At 50.7% G+C, this 14,976-nt stretch overlaps 1 protein-coding gene across 9 annotated transcripts in view; it reads left to right on the top strand.

Annotated features, from left to right (window-relative positions):
- KCNJ15 (potassium inwardly rectifying channel subfamily J member 15) overlaps positions 1-14,976 on the top strand; it is a 76,759-nt gene that overhangs the window by 30,649 nt on the left and 31,134 nt on the right. For 5 of the 9 annotated variants that reach the window (XR_006193085.1, XR_006193083.1, XM_042903349.1 and 2 more), the window contains exon 2: positions 2,326-2,518. The exons of 2 other annotated variants lie outside the window; for them this stretch is intronic. The gene's annotated coding sequence lies outside the window, so the exon portion shown is untranslated. Of the gene's footprint in view, positions 1-2,273; positions 2,519-3,067; positions 3,630-14,976 lie in introns of those variants that run through there. 2 more of the 9 variants (XR_006193084.1, XM_042903352.1) reach the window with 2 other exon arrangements.

Here is a 14,976-nt window from a genome sequence, read left to right as displayed (position 1 = left end):
GATAACATCCCTGAAAGAACCTGAGAATAAGTTGAGAATGAGTATTCAAATGTTAGTTTATTAATTAAAGTGGACACTGGAAATATTCATCAAAAGTAAGAAAATAAGAATTAAATTTCAATTGTAACAAACTGTAGTGTCCGTTTACAAATCTACGTGACAATTGATTATTTTAGGGACTCCGATGTGCCAGGGGCACCCAGCGAACAAGGCTGGTGCGGTTGAGTCTAAATGAAACCAGCGAGAAACGATAAAGAACCAGCACAATTCAGGCAGTGCTCAGGGACATGCAGAGTAAAAGGGAGAACTAGGAAGCCAGTTGGGTTGGGGTCCCATGAGATGAGGGGCCCAGCCCCCCTGAGCAGGTGCCAGTGGGCTGAGTCCTCAATGGGGTCAATTGGGTAAATGCAGATCTGATGGAGAACCTTCCGGGCTGGTAGGACAGCCTGTGCCAATCACCTGAGGTAGGATATAGACAGACCTTGAAGTTGGGTTTCCCCTTTCTTGTTATTCTCCACCTCTGTGTTTACCTGTTTTATTTTTTTTTAATTTTTTAATGTTTATTTGAGAGAGAGAGAGAGAGAGCATGAGCGGGGAGGGGTAGAGAGAGAGAGAGACACAGAATCGGAAGCAGGCTCCAGGCTCTGAGCTGTCAGCACAGAGCCCGACGCGGGGCTCGAACCCACGAACCGTGAGATCATGACCCGAGCTGAAGTCGGATGTTCAACTGACTGAGCCACCCAGGTGCCCCTACCTGTTTTATATGGGGCTTCCTTACGAGCCTCCTATGATGTCCGTCCGATTCTACGATCTGGAGTAAGATCACCAGCTGGAAGGTGTCTGCACCTTCCGTGTCGTCTTCATCCTCTCAAGCCCTGAGCCCCCCGGGGAGCCCAGCATCTTCCCAGAGGGGCCACTGTACTCTCGCGGGCAGAAGAGGAAGCCCTTGCTTCCCGGGAAAGAGAAGGGCAAAAGGGAAGGGTGCACTGTTCCCCCTGGGGAACCGGAAAAAAGGGAATGATTTACGCCAGTCCTTGGAGTCAAGGGAGGGGGTGGGACAAAATAGGGACTTTCAGACATCCCCCCTTAAAAAGGGGAATAACCCCTCACCCCTTCCTGCCCCCATTGAGTTCCGGCTGCCTGAAAAGCCACAGCGGCGCCCAGAGTGGAGCCGAGGAGATAATGCACAGCAGCGCGGACCCCAAAAATCAGGGGAGGGGACGTATCATTTGCTTCCAACAAATCATTCAGTATAAAGCAGCCGCAGAGCCCTGAGCCCTCCGAGGTGCCTGCACAGGGTGGGTGTGAGGGTGCCGTCGTCACCTTTGTGACAGACGGCCTTCGCTTCCCTTGGCCTTGCCTCTGGGCCCATGCAGGAGGTCTCACTGGGGCAGGCGCCTGTGGGAAAGTCATCGCCTCGGAGTTTGCTGGGGCCCCTGTGCACTCTGGCCACGGGGAGCCTGGAGACCCGCACAGGCCTTGGACGGGCCTCCCTTGGATGGGCCATGGCCGCAAGAAATGGCTTGGTGGAAGGAGGACTTACCACTGTGCCCCGGAAACAAACTCTGCCTCCATTTCCAGAGACTGAGGCTTCCCCCTTAGCCTTCTGCTTCGAGGACGGAAGTCATAAAGGCACCAGACTCTGCACACAAACGCTGGAAACCAGATTCCAACAGGGAACCTCAACCCCAGCTTCCGCGATCCAGAAGAACCTGATTTTACCCATATCCGTCCAACGTCTTTATGCTTCCTGATCAGAGAACACAGAGGCTGTAGGAAAAATCAACATGGCCGTAAGGGGATCGAGCGGAAAGCACACAGTTTTTCTCGGTGATATTTTGCTTTTATGTATATAGTCACCATGTGAGTCATCGGTACAGGTTCCCTCTGCTTTTCCCAAGAGGCAGGAGTTTCTGTTAACATTCAGCTGCCGTGGGGACAGGGTGAGGAGGAGGGGACAGGAGGTATAGGGGAGCTGGCTAGAAGAGAGCGTCTGGTTATTTATTTATGGTTTATTCAGGCAAAAGGGCCTAAAAACAGGCTTTGAGAGGCCCGAGTGTCCTCAACGGCTAAATGGCCCTTTTCTTGAAAAGGACATCAGCTTTCTCTCCTACAGGTGTTCAGGGACCTCAGGGCTGGTGTCCACTAGAATATTTTGCTGGTCTGTAGGTTTCCTTAAGGCACACTGCTGACATCATGGAGCCCTCTCTCCCTCTCCCTCTCTCTCTCTCCCTCTCTCTCCCTCCCCCCCCCCCCCGCCCTCCTCCCTCCAGGTCCCTCCTCCCTCCGCTCAATCTCTCCCAATCTCTTTCCTCCTCTCTTCAGTTCCTTCAGGTAAATCCTCCTGAAACTTGTACCAACTAGTTTTTGACTGACAGCGAGCAGCGAGAGACTTTTCTTCACTCTGAGAGAACCAACCCAAACACCGATCTTTCCCAAGGCGACCTGTATCACCAGGACCATTTCTTTGCCAGGCCACCGCCTGCCTTCTAGCCAGGAGCCCGGTGCATCCCCGCAGGTAAGAGGTACGCGCCTCGGTCAATACCGGAGCCCTCAGCCGGCTGCAGGGTTTTCTGGAAAACTTTGCTCCAAGGCAATGAAGGGGGTTGGTGAGTCTCTTAAAACTCACTTAAATCATTCAAAACTTCCTAGCTTATCTGGGGGAGATTTACAAGTGCCGTTTGCATGTGGAAAGCGGGTTTTTACTTAATGATGGGGCAAAAAGGAAAAAAAAAAGCGCTTTATTCCTGCCTGGGAAACCATATCCAGATGTGGTCTTGTTTGCTGTGGGTGTAAGTGATCTAGGTGGAGGGACGGAATGACTCCGGCTTCTCCTTGCTAGTGTTTTCTCTCACGGTATCTGTCGGAGCGGGTTTGGTACTGATTTGCAGGGATGACATAGTTCTTGGGTCGCTCTCTGGCCGTGAGCTTCCTTTGTCCGGGGGGAAGTCAGGGTGGGCTGCCGTAAGGCGAAACCTCACCGGAATGGTTTAAAATCTGTTACCTATCCTCACGAGAGAGAGAGAGGGAGAGAGAGGGAGAAAGTTACGTAAGTTTTCCACGGTAGGTAAACAATTCTGGCTTCGGAAACATGAGGAACCCTGTTCACGGCCCGGCGGGGGAAGGCGTCTGCCTTAGAACCCGTGTGTGATTTCCTGTGAGTTCACGCTGCTCTCAGCTGAGCAATGTCACTCGGCGTGAAATTTCCACCCGGCTCCCGTGAAACCGGTGTTGTATCTCCTGCCTGCACTTCCGCGTTGCGTCCCCTGGAGGACATGAGAACCTGCCGTCCGAGGAGGTGTTTCTTGACCTCCCAGCTTCTCTGTGTCGCGGGTCGGGAAACTGACCCCACAACGCGATGTTCAACCGGACAGAATTCAAGACCCGAACTGTGTGCCCCGCTCGGTTCACACGTGCGCGGGTTTATTTCTTCCGAGCGGAAAATAGTTTAATCTTTGTTTTGTTTCTTGTGTGTGTGTGTGTGTTTGTGTGCGTGTGTGTGTTTACCTAAAGGAAGCGTTTTGAAAAAAAAGAAACTGACAAAGGATTGGTCAAGTCCTTTCTTTGAAACCTCAGAACCCCGCTCACACTCACGCACAGTCGACTGCCAACCCCGATCTTACCCTATTGGGTCCTGTCTTTGTAAATGTTTACACAACTGTGTAACGAGCCGCCGTAGCCTGAGGTGACAGATTCTCTCGATTTAAACTTGTCCTAAGGATCCAAAGGAGAGAGTCAAATGCGGCCACCACTCGTGTTCAATTCAAACACCAGCCGCTCGTGGAAAGTATCAGGTCGCTGGCCGTGCAAGTCAGCACTTACCTCATGCAGGGCTACCTCCTCCGCTCTTCCTTCCCCGGGGGGGTTTTATGGTTTGTTTTTGTTTTTGTTTTTGTTTTGAGCAGTTTTCCTTCTTTTCCAGCTGCAAATGTAATCACTGAGCATGCGGGGAGCCACCCAGAGGTAACATGGCAAGTCTCCCCTAAAGGTTGCAAATTAGAAGACTTTAACCAGACCGGGGTCATCCGTATCCCAGAAATGCCAATCCAATAACGGAGCTGACAGGTCTTCACCGAGTTAAATAAACGCATAAATCGTTGGGGGTTTTGCAGGAACAGACTAGGTTGAATGTTGTGATTCTGGAAGCTTAAGGAAAACACACTTTTAAAAAGCCCTCCCACCCTCTTACCACTCCTTCCTCCGCCAGCAGTTGTGGTCATTTTACGGAAAGTGCTGTTTCCCCGATTTCCTCTCATCACACTTCAAGCCAGTGCAGACGGCCCGTGTTTGCAGGGAAGGAGAGCGAGACCCCAGGCTTCCCACGCCAGCGGCCGTGAGAGCCAGTAAAATCGGGTCTGCGGGTTTCTTCACACAGGGCTCAGCACACCCCGGCTCTGCCCTGGCGTGCAGGAGATCTCCAAAGGGCTGCGCTTTCTTGTTTCGGTGTGTGCGTGTGTGCGCGCATGTGTGTGTAATTATATACCTGAAAGACAGCAACACGCTCAGCACAAGAAAACCCACCCCTGTGGGGCAGCGACTGCACAGAGGCAAACCTTTTCAGACCTAATCAGTGAACGTCAGACACTTGAAATTGCCTTTCCTGCCGCACCCCCTCCCCGGATAGAGGCACGGAGTCATCCGCCGACTTTCTCGCATGCCTCACGTCAGAGTCCTGAGCTGCTTGTGGACTGTATTTGCCTGCTGGCCGCATCAGAACCTTAGAAGCGACACAAGCAGTCCACAGACAGAGCCGTAAGCATGAGAGGGCACAGACGACTATCCCCTGTTCAAGGCATATAAACCTCCCTAATCATTTCCTGCAGTCTTTAATATATAGGTGATTCAGCTACTGTCTTTTCGCAAGTTTTTTTTTAAATTTTTTTAATGTTACTTTAGAAAGAGAGAGAGACAGCGTGCAAGCAGGAGAGGGGCAGAGAGAGAGAGGGAGACACAGACTCTGAAGCAGGCTCCAGGCCCCGAGCTGTCAGCACAGAGCCCGAGGCGGGGCTCGAACTCACGGACTGTGAGATCATGACCTGAGCCGAAGTCGGACGCTCAGCCGACTGAGCCACCCACGTGCCCCTCCCCACTCCTCCTGCCCGCGGAAATTTTATTAAGCACCTCACACTGGACAAAATCGGGTATCTCCAAATGTGTTTGAATTCGCCCTTCAAGTCAAAGTAGCTCGACTTCAAAAATAATTAGGAAGCTATGGCGAGAGTTAATGTTAGTTTGGATGCTTGCAAAGAAGAAGGTGTTGCGTATTCATGGACAGATTCGAGGGGCATATCAGACTGAGGTTATTATCCATCCTTCGGTTTCCTCTGCCCTTCGTCTCCGTGTCATGGATCCACCTTGGCCGCGGGGCTGTGGGGGCAGCTGGAGAGTGGGGTGCGGCAGCCCTGGGTGGTGGGATAGCCTTGCTCTGTGCCCCTCAAGGATGCAGTGCCCGGGAAGCAGACAGCTCTGACCCAGCACGCCTGGCCCTCTGCTGCCGTTCAGGTAGTTTTCCCCCGTCGCTCCTTTTACAGGCAGGTGAAGGGAACCGTGTGGCCAGAAGTGAGCAGTTCTAGAAATGCCAAGCCTTCCCTCAACTAAAGGACAAGAGGACATCCTGCTTCCCCACCTTGACAGGGAGGGTTGAGGGCAGAGAAGGAAGGAAATAATTTATAATCTAAAAAATATGTTCTGGGGGAGAAAAAAGTTTTATCTTGTAAGTGTTACTTTGTTGAGATGAAAGGGGGGGAAATGAGCAAAATCCACATTCCTGCGTAAAACAAGGCAAGAAACTGGAATCTGACGAATGTCACAAAATGTTCTGTGGGTTTAATGCAGACAGTGGTGAGGGCTTCTCCACTCAGCAGGGCGCAGCTGGAGTCCACGTGGAAATGCTGACCATATTCCCAGGGCATTTTAGCCCAAAACGCTTCTCCTAAAGAAAGGTCATCAGAGCTCGTGAGGGGTCTGTGTACCTGTGTTCCCTTCAGTGGGCAGGATGCCGTAACAGCTGGAAAGATCGATAAACCCATAGTCAGCACCATCCAATTTGACTCTAGAAGGTCACATACAGCCTGATTCCAGAATACAGTCTGTGGTTCTAGACCTAAAATTCTAGAGCACAAAATGCCAGGTGTTTTAGTCATGATACGGTCATGAACCAGGGATGCCTGATCATGCTCACAGCATCAGACGGGCGGGACACGAGAAGGACAAGGTGTTGATATTTGATACAAAAACACACATGTCCGCAGGAAGCAATTGGCAATTACAGTGGAAAAGCACGTCTGTGCTGCCTGGGGGCTGAGGCCAGGAGGAAATGTTGCAAAGATTTAGCAACAGTTTCGTTTCGTTCTTTCCCACCACTCCGGTGGCTCAAATTCAGAGCAATCTGGATACGTGTTGATCCACAGTAAAAGGAGAAGTAACCAGTTCCTTGGGGGGCGGGGGCTGTGGCGCTGGCCAAGAGCCAGTGTGCCCGCCCTGGCCGCTGACCAACCCCCATCAACCCCCAGGGTCTGAGTTCTCAACCTGACCATGCCCCCGGGATCACAGATCAGCATGGGGCCGATGGCGGACACAGGGAACGCTTCTGAGTTGCGATCCAGTTCTCAGGCTGTTTGGAGGACCCAGGTAGTCAGATTTGGGTTTCAATCCACATTGTATTTCAGCTGAAGTTGCTTCCTAGTGTCGGGCTGATGACTATGAAATTCTTGTGTGTTTTCTCGAGTACCGGCACGAGAGGCTCATCGAGGTCATATGGAGCTTGAAGAATGTTCAATGTCGGGGCCCTCTTTAAGGAAAAACGTGACTAGAAAACTAGGTACAAAGGTTCAGCACAAGGGAGGCATCTTGAAGCTAATGTCATTACCTTCAGGATAAATCCACCCTGTCATACATAATAAAGGCCTGATACTTAGTATCTCTGAGGGATCGGTTGCATTCGCTTATGTAAATTTTAACTGCTGGCTGCCCTCTAAGTAACTGGAAAAAGATAAGCGAAAATACCATCGTGCTTACGCATATCTAATGATCGGTGATGTATGGAAAATTGATCCGGGCGATCTGTAGAATGTTCCTCATGTCACTGGCGGGTTGCCGTGAAATGTAGATCCTTGTGCCGTGGCCAAACCTTTAGGCCATAACTAGGCCCAAGGGCAAGCTGCTATCAAAATGCTGCTTTTCCTACAGCAGAGTGTGTGGGCGCTGAGATTGATGCTCACGTCAAAACTCAAAGAATACCATGCTAGTCGTGAGCCTAGGACCTAGCATGATGTTAAAGGCATCAAGAGTGTGCCTGTCGGGGCGCCTGGGTGGCTCGGTCGGTTAAGCGTCTGACTCTTGATTTTGGCTCAGGTCACGATCACACAGTTCGTGAGTTCAAGCCCCGCAGGGGGCTCTGTCCTGACAGCATGAGCCTGCTTGGGATGCTCTCTCTCTACTTCTCTCTCTCTACCGCAACCCCACTCGTGCTCTTGCTTTCCCTTTCTCTCTCTCTCTCTAAATAAATAAATACATAAATAAATAAACTTAAAATAAAAAAAAAAAAAGGTGCTTCTCTTCAAACAGGCTGGGGGTTGTCCCTCCCGAAATGGCCATGAAATGTCCCCGTGTCCGGCAAGGGAAAGCCTCTTCCCTCGGTTTCTGTTAATGCTGTTCCCGGTTCTGCCAGAAGTGAACAGTGCCATTTCTCCGTATGAATGCTTGCAAAACCCATGCCTACCAGGCAGATAACGCTCCCACTCAGCGATGTTTGTGCCTGCAAATGTTGGCACATCCGTATCTTGCTCGATCCTACTCCGCCGTGCCAAAGAATACAAGATCAGCTCCCCAGTTCTGGCTTTCTCACTTCCTGAGGTGCCCTTTATTCCTCCCTTTGGAGAACACGTTGGAAAACTTTATCCTTTGTTTTGAAGCACCTCGACCTTTGACATCATCTGTACTCTTCCTAAAAACGCCCTCCCCACATACCCGCCAGGAACTGAAGGAAATGGACAAGCCTTGGAGCGCCTGGTTCCTTTGTCTAGAATTCTTTAAATGCTAAAGAATGAGGATCTGCCCTGTCTTCTTTGTATCTTCAAAAGTCCATGGAAGGGATCTTTATATAACAAACTGTGAGCGACATGATGCACAGACATATAAGTGCAGGTCACAAACGCCACATGGGTGTGTATGTAGCCCAAACATTAATAATGAAACTGCAGGTGTAGAGAGAGTATTCCAATGCTGACAACATACAGTGGGGCTTTATTTTCGACATCTTGTCTTGTTTCATAAGTTTCAAATCCATCATTTCCACCCGAGGTCCATATTAAAGATGAAACATCCCCTCAAATTGCCCTCTAAACAGTGTCAAAAAAACCCCAAACAAGTGCCATCATAGGGATGTTGGTCTTAACAACAGTCTTTAACAAAGGAGTTGGGTGTTAGGTCGCATGATTCGATTCTTATCAATACAAATGCGGGGATGATCTGATCAAGAAATGCTCAGGGTTCTGGTTCCTGATACCACAACCCACCTGGCCCCTATGGGCAGAACTGGCTTCTCCCAGGCAGGCCAGAGCTGCAGCAGGAGGTAAGAGGGGGGCAGCGAGGGTGCCACTCCAGCGCCTCCATAACTCGATCTCCCGGGAACTGGGGGAGACCACCTAGACGTTGGCCCTATACTTCCTGGCTCCGGCTTCTGGGGCAAGAGCGGTTCTCCCAGCCCAAAGGCAGGAGGGCGTATCCTGAACCTCAGTCAAGCTAGACAGTAAAGCATCGTCCGTCCTGGGAAGTTCTGTGGCAAGCAGAGTCCTGAAGAGGGTTCCACATAACTCTCGCCCTGCAAAAAGAAGGTTTACGCTTAGATAGGAAGCTACCGCGGTCTGTAGGTCCCCCTTGGAACTCCACAGTCATCGTCAGCATCCTAAAGCTCTGAGAAGTCCTGCGGCAGAGCCAGGCTTTAACTGGGAGTCACGTGTTATACGACCATGTTGGGCGACAGAACTGCCTCCCACCTCCTCCTTCCTTATAGCTATCGTTCGCTCCTCCAATGAATATGTCATCTGGCCGCATTGGGGCCACCTCTGCAGACTACTGTTGGTGTGGGATGGCAAGGTGTCATTCGCTCCAAGAACATGTTACAGTGTTCGTGTTCTTCCTGGCTCTGAGTTATACCTTCGGGACCTGCGCTATCCCTACAGGTGACTGGCCGGCCTTCGGGACCGGGAACTGGCTACAGATAGTCAGCTCCTAAGAATGTGTTTACTTTTTGCCTCTTTGTTTCTTTATCTCTCTCTCTCTCTCTCTCTCTCTCTCTCTCTCTCTCTCCATCTTATTCCCTAAGGATTTAAGTGAGTTTCCAAAGACTTTCACAGCCCCTCACGTAAAATGTAACATGACATAAAAAGTAGATGCGCGGGGCGCCTGGGTGGCGCAGTCGGTTAAGCGTCCGACTTCAGCCAGGTCATGATCTCGCGGTCCGTGAGTTTGAGCCCCGCGTCAGGCTCTGGGCTGATGGCTCGGAGCCTGGAGCCTGTTTCCGATTCTGTGTCTCCCTCTCTCTCTGCCCCTCCCCCGTTCATGCTCTGTCTCTCTCTGTCCCAAAAATAAATAAAAAACGTTAAAAAAAAAAATTAAAAAAAAAAAAAGTAGATGCGAAGGGAAAATAGGAGTACGCCTCAAACAGGTAGTTAGAGTAAATCACTTGCTCACTTTATATGAGTTTTGACGGGCAGAGAGAGAGGAAGACAGAGGATCCCAAACACACAAACCGTGAGATCATGACCGGAGCCAAAACCAAGAGTCAGATGCTCACCTGATCGACCTGATTTGGCCCCGAGTTTTATCTGCTTTTTGAAAACCACAAACTAAACGTAGGCAGGCCCACAGTGGCAGAATCTCGTTTGGGGCCTCAGAATTAAATGTGTGTTTTATTTAATTTATTTTTAAAAATTTTTTTTTAACGTTTATTTCTGAGGCAGAGAGAGACAGAGCATGAGTGGGGGAGGGTCAGAGAGAGAAGGAGACACAGAATCAGAAGCAGACTCCAGGCTCTGAGCTGGCAGCACAGAGCCCGACGTGGGGCTCGAACTCACGGACCGTGAGATCGTGACCTGAGCCAAAGTCGGACGCTCAACCGACTGAGCCACCCAGGCGCCCCCAATGTGAGTTTTAAATACACTTCGTGTTTGAAACTGGGAATCAATCAGGCCCTTGTAGTGCTGAGTTTTACAGGCATCGTTTTTTATGATTCTTTTGAAAGATAATGTCTATTCTGGCTCTTCAGATCTTTCTTTTTAAAATCACTGTCTATAATTTAATTGTCACTATGTGTATAATTTGCTTGTCCATAAGTGAGGTGATAAATGTTCTCCACCGGTTTAGACTCGGGTCTGGCACCATTGCCAGGAGGCCATCTATGACCGGCCACGCCTGGGCTAGGAACCCTCTGTAGACGTCCCTCCCCCCTCCCGGACGAGCTGGCTCACCCCACTCAACCCTACGTTACAAGGCAACCTATCTGTCTGTCTCACCTACCGACTAGTTGTAAGCTCTGGGACAATGGAGACTTACCTGATGCTTTCTCGGTGCTCCCAGAGCTTGGTCTGGATCATTCCTCGGGCGATCTTCATTGAGTCAACAGGCATTGACACGAAGGTGGGATTTTTGCTATAATTACATCCTCACCCGAACCGTGGCCTGCATTTACGCCAACAGAGAACTTTTTATCCAAAGTGTTTTGAAATAGCATGTATCTGAAAACTACTAACTGGTGCATTTTTTTCCCTCGGTGAACATTTCGACGTGATAGGCCGGCTGCTAGAAGTGGTTAAATGGGGCAGCACGCACCTACCACAAAGTAGCTGAATAAACCCCATGCGGGGAAAGCGAGCAGCACGCAGAGTATTTTGGAAAGAAGGACACTGAAATAAAACTCCATGGCTTTGGCATGGGAGCGTGCACTGAAAGTTGGATCCTGGGGATGGAAACAAGGGAAAGAAAGAGGAGGAGGAAGTCGCTGCAATCCCGGGAGGCAGAGGGGGATTTGACCCAGGGTGCGGCCAATCCAGGGGGCAAGGCCCTGGCATCACGTCGTTTCTAGTCTCCCTCAAGTGCTATGTTTAGTTAAGGCCTGTGTTAGTGTGCCTGTGGCAATCAGGGTATTTGGCTCTCAGTGTGTTTTAAATTTTAAGTCGAAGAGAATTTTCTAAGATTTCTCCATTTTGAGGATGAAATATTACGGGACTAAACCTTAGAAGAGCCTCTTTGCTGTGATTGTGATCAAATGCATCTCACTCCGACTGGAAGCAGCCTATGCCAGTACATGGCATTTTGGAGTGTGAGGCTGTGTGAGGGTATGTATACTGAAAAAAGTAAATTTTGTAGGGGCACCTGGGTAGCTCCAGTTGGCTAAGCATCTGGCTTCGGCTCAGGTCATGATCTCGCGGTCCGTGAGTTCGAGCCCCGCGTCGGGCTCTGTGCTGACAGCTCGGAGCCTGGAGCCTGCTTTGGATTCTGTGTCTCCCTCTCTCTCTACCCCTCTCCCTCCCTCCCAGACTCTCTCTCTCTCTGTCTCTCAAAACTAAACATGAAAAAATTTAAAAATAAATTTTATAATGATGGATATTGGCCTGTCTAGCCCAGCCTCCTGGGAATGTTCTCTAAACTTCGCTTTTTTGCAGCACCCTTTGTTTAATTTTCGATAGCTGAAGAAATGGTCTATGAGGCACTAGCCCAAAGTTGGGGGGAATGTATATTGAATGAGTTTTTAATCAACTCCTATTAGGAGTTGGGAGAGTTGGGCTCCGGCCCCAAGCCCCTTCGCCCAGTGTGTGTGTGCTGCTGGCTAACTGGGCAGGAGGCTGGGTGGTCGCGGGAGAAGACGCAGTCCTTGATCGCAGGGATCCCCCCAGTTGGCTTCTGTGATGACGTGCGGGTGGGAACAGAAGAGAAGAAATAGTAGAAACCACTCGTGCAGCAGCATGTCTGTGGCATCAGGCAGAACAGAATCGCACAAGGAGCCAGGCTAGCGGTCGGGGATAGTCAAGAGAGAAGACCAGATCTGTTTGGGACGGTCGGGAAAGGCCTTGGGGAATCTGAGAGAGCGTAGGCGAGTGGACAGGACTTTGAAAGTCAAGATGGGAGGAGCCATCAGAGCGAGCAGAATGGCAGGTGCACCAGGGAGGAGGGGGGTGGGGGTGGGGAGAGATGGCAACGGTCAAGGCGATGCTGAGAGCTCACTAAAGACAACTTGGTTCTAGGTCCTCCTGAATCTTCACAACAACTGTCTCTCCTACCTGGCGGGCTTTGCTATCAGCCTTGTTTTCGAGAGGAGGAAAACAGGGTGCAGAGGGTGTGCGGCTTGCTTCAGAAGGGGTGAAGCCAGCTCTGATGCAAGGTCATTGGCCTCTAGTGGCCAGAGCCTTAAGGGCCGAGCCTCCGGAGATGAGACTCAGGGGCAGGCGGGTTGCCAAGGACTGTCTGGGGTCCGGTTTGGTAAGCAGTGAGGGGTCACCGAACGCTTTGGTTTTGGGGGTTCTGAGCTGCACTCTAGGGATATCAGGCCGGCCGTGCAGGCCACGTGACTTGCCGGAACGGGGTGTTGAGAGGCCAGTAGAGAGCCTGAAGACCTGGGGCCCGGCGCGGTAATAGAAGGGGAAAGGGAGGCACTGGCAGGGTCCATTAGAAGGGCTCGCACTACATTAGGCAGGAGGGAAGGATTTCACAGGTGGCAGAACGAGGACGCCGTTGTTGGGACCAAACACCGGGAAGAGTAACTGCATTTGGGGAAGACAAATAATATGATTTCTGTTTGGGACAAGTCAGTTCTGGGCACTTCTCTAGGAGGGGCGTCCCAGGGAAAGACAGAGTTGTTCTCAGAGGAGGTGCTGTCGGTCAACAACAGTTAACGTAACGGGACCAGGCGTGGTCAAGAGCGTCAGGTAGAGGACACGAGACGTGCTATAAAGAGCAGTACAGGAGGGTGAGCGTAGGACCTTGGGGACCAGTGGGGGGCGGGGGCGGACGCAGACAAGAGGAAAAGTCCACCGCACGGGAAGAGAATGAAAGAGAAGGACTCAGCAGAGAAGCAGACGGCAGACCAAAGTAGCAAAAGTCGGTAGGAACGTTCTGGAGATGCTCTTACCGATACCGCCTTGACTCATTTATCAGAGCGGGCAGGAAGCAGGTGTGGAAGTTGAGGGGAAGAAGCAGCAGGTGGCCTGACAATGCCAACAAGACAGGGGGGTGGAGAGGGCTCGGTAGACTCTTCCCAATTCACACTCCAGGTAAAAGCTCAGAGGACCGAGAGATTATTGCGGCTGGCAAATCGGAGTCCTCAGGAGCGCAGGATGGCCCCTTCTGAGCCCCTCGATGGCGAAAGTCTCTTCTCTTCCATTCTGCGTTCTAAGGGTGGCGAGCCCGGTCCTTCTCCTCCTGAAAGTCAACCAAGTGATCCGATAAATCGACCTCTATCACGATTGTAAACGTATAGGTTTAGTGGGGAGGGGCACTGACATGTGCTCCTGAAGGAAGTTTCCAGCAGCTCAGGCTCCTTCGTACCTGGATGGATACCTGGTTTTTGCAAGTTATGAGCTTCAGTCTTCCCGAGACGCCCTGGAAAAGCGACAAGCCCATGCTTGAATGTGTTTCCAGTAAAAAGGGAAAGATAATGCAGTGTCCAAATTTGCTAATTACTGCGATGATTAAAGCAAGACTTTTCAAGTTTATTCTTTCTTAAGATCAGCGACCTCGTGAACACAAGCAGGATCTGACAAAGACAGTCATAACGAGGGAGAGAGAGCGAGCAAGCAATGCCAGTTCCCTCAGAACAATTAGCTGTTGTTGGCACTGAACCTACAGCTTGAAGTTTATTTTGCGGGGAATACCTTCTGGGTTTTTGGTGCCGTGCTGTGATTAAACAAAACTTCAGCAAAACACAAAGTGCAGTATTATAGCCCTTTTGAAAAATGGATACGTGGATTCAAAGAGGGGAGGCCTTAATTTTTCTCAGCAAAAGTCAAATGAGTAATATTTCAGAAACTTCTGGAGAGGAGAATATACATATGTGATAAGAATTCTTGAAGCCTGAAAGAAACAAAAGATGAGAGAGAAAAAGCCCCTGGCAGGTAATGGTGGAAGCTTGACAAAAAGAAGTTCACTCTGTTAAGAAAGAGGCAAGGGGCGCCTGGGTGGCTCAGTCGGTTGAGCGTCCGACTTCGGCTCAGGTCGTGATCTCACAGTTTGTGAGTTCGAGCCCCGCGTCAGGCTCTGTGCTGACAGCTCAGAGCCTGGAGCCTGTTTCGGATTCTGCGTCTCCCTCTCTCTCTGCCCCTCCCCCGCTCACGCTCTGTCTCTCTGTCAAAAATAAATACACATTAAAAACAAATTTTTCAAAAAGAAAGAGGCAGGATGCTCTCACGACGAGAGACTTTGGATTCTGGAAGCAGACATTCCGGATGGGAAATCCAAGTGTGTGAACTCCCAGCCACGGAGCCCTAGGGTAACGTGCACTGGTGTTACGAGCCCCGGTGTCTTCGCATATTTGGGGCACACGGGAAGCCATCGAACAACAGAGACTGGTTCCTTCTGTCTCCTCCCCAGGGCCCCAATTCCCGAACAGATTCTTCAGCACCCCCTTCCTCCCAGCCCGAGGTGAGCACACTTCCTTAGGATGGCTGGCAAGAAGAAGGGTAGTGAAAGGAGGTGAAAATCCTGGGCTGGAGCCCCCACCTCAGGGCTGTGTGAGCCTCTGCCTCGTCCCCAACTTCCCTGTTTCTCATCCGTGAACTTGGAGGAATGCCTGCCATAGAGACACCAGGGAGTCAGAGAAGACGCTTTGGACGAACGTGGCAGGGAAGGCTCTTCTGTCTTCTAGGCATCAGTAGAGAGAACCACTCTCAAAATGACCCACGTGAGCTGACTTTCCTCCCCGGGGACCTAATTCCCTTTTTATATGGTTCTGTTTTCCTTACTTTGTAAAGGAGCCCAGAATTC

The sequence above is a fragment of the Panthera leo genome, chromosome C2 (genome assembly GCF_018350215.1).
Source record: "Panthera leo isolate Ple1 chromosome C2, P.leo_Ple1_pat1.1, whole genome shotgun sequence".
Taxonomy (NCBI): Eukaryota; Metazoa; Chordata; class Mammalia; order Carnivora; family Felidae; genus Panthera; species Panthera leo.
This window is presented reverse-complemented; position numbering and strand designations above follow the sequence as displayed.